General features: G+C 38.8%; 1 protein-coding gene and 1 long non-coding RNA gene across 5 annotated transcripts in view; one reads left to right on the forward strand and one right to left on the reverse strand.

Moving 5' to 3' along the window:
• The window catches only part of LOC116067915, a 7,291-nt gene extending 6,402 nt beyond the window's left edge, over positions 1 to 889 (forward strand). For all 3 annotated transcript variants that reach the window (XR_004109341.1, XR_004109340.1, XR_004109339.1), the window contains one exon: positions 481 to 889. This is a non-coding gene — a long non-coding RNA (uncharacterized LOC116067915). The remainder of the gene's footprint in view (positions 1 to 480) is intronic.
• Rasgef1b (RasGEF domain family member 1B) overlaps positions 1 to 1,535 on the reverse strand; it is a 525,564-nt gene that overhangs the window by 145,376 nt on the left and 378,653 nt on the right. The gene's annotated exons all lie outside the window — the stretch shown is intronic.

Raw genomic sequence — 1,535 nt, forward strand, 5'->3', positions numbered from 1 at the left:
CCTCTCAGAGAAGTTCTAGGCTTCCCGTGGATATTCTGTTCTTGGTATTGTTCTAGAGCAGAGAGCACTTCTCTAACAGGCAAAGCTGCCAGTGGGAAACCCTAGCAGCAGCCATGATCCAGTTCTTCACTTGGAAAGCCTCTCTGTAGACCGGCAACCTGCGCTGGCTTACATCATTTTTACAATCGCCAATTCTGGCCATTTTTCATTGTTTCCAATCCCTGTCATCTTAAGTCATAATGAAATCAATATTGGACACTTATATGCAGGTCAGTATGTATTTCAGTTATGACTTCCTTATTCCCAGAAATAAACAGCAAAAGCTAGGAACCTAAAACTTTACAACATGTGCAACCTAGCTATGCCTCTGAAAAAACTTGACAACATGTGCAACCTAGCTATGCCTCTGAAAAAACTTTACAACATGTGCAACCTAGCTATGCCTCTGAAAAGTTGCTTAATCCATTTCTGTATTTGCAGCCTATGGAGGTCAGTCCCACAGAACACTCCACGGTGAGCCACAGTGTCTTCTCTAAGCCCCCTGGAGACTGAATCAACCACCACAAAGCAACTCAAGACAGATAGGTGACCAAACTTGGGGGATTTCTGTTTAAACCACATTTTTTTTTTCTCCTCAGAAAATATACTTACCAAGAAAGGAATAAAACTTATAAGCACTAAGAAGTGGCTATAAAGGAACACCCATATGGCTATCAACCAAATTAAGCACACTGTCAACACCCTGGAAACACCCACTCCCTAAGTTCAACTGACACACCACTTCAGCCTTGGCAGAGAGTCTTTGCCAGGATTTTATCAGCCTGGAGAAGTGTTAAAAACTTTTCCCCAAAATACTCCTTACCATGTACCACATGGCATCCGTTGGTATTTAATTCAAAGGCTGCTACCATTTAAAAAGATTTTTCTATTGATCACAGAAAGAAACTATTTTCCAGAGCATAAAAAGCATATGTGGTCCAGAGAACAGCTCAGTTTTGGAGGTTCATATAATCCCACTTGCTTTTTCTAATTATATCTGGAAGGACACTTTAAGTATTTTACATTTTCCCTTTTGAATGATGTATTTGTACCTTTAAGGTGTTGTTTTCAGTATTTTTTTTCTATCAGCTTGAGTGAGTAGGCATATGAAATTGGACCTTAATTCAAATACAAATTTGTGACCAGTCAATTTTTTGAAAGGTGACTCTTGAAAGTATGTTTTTCAGCCAAAGCTGTTTGTTTGTGACAGGAACTATTTTGTCCAGGATGGCCTCAAACTCCCCATCCTTTTATGGCCTCCTAAGGGCTATGATTGATGGCCTGCATCAGCTCCTTTGTACAGTTACAAGGGCTCCTGGTTTTTTTTTTTTTCCTGTAGCATTTCCACCTCCATAGAGAGCTCTTAGGGGTCCTTCAAGAACTCTACCTCAATTTTTAAAGAAGACTTAGAAACTCTTAGTGAAATACAATTTACTAACCTTTTACTTTATGGTGTTTTTTTTTTTGTTTTGTTTTGTTTTATATATATATATATA

This window comes from Mastomys coucha, unplaced genomic scaffold, assembly GCF_008632895.1.
Source record: "Mastomys coucha isolate ucsf_1 unplaced genomic scaffold, UCSF_Mcou_1 pScaffold22, whole genome shotgun sequence".
In the NCBI taxonomy this organism is placed as follows: domain Eukaryota; kingdom Metazoa; phylum Chordata; class Mammalia; order Rodentia; family Muridae; genus Mastomys; species Mastomys coucha.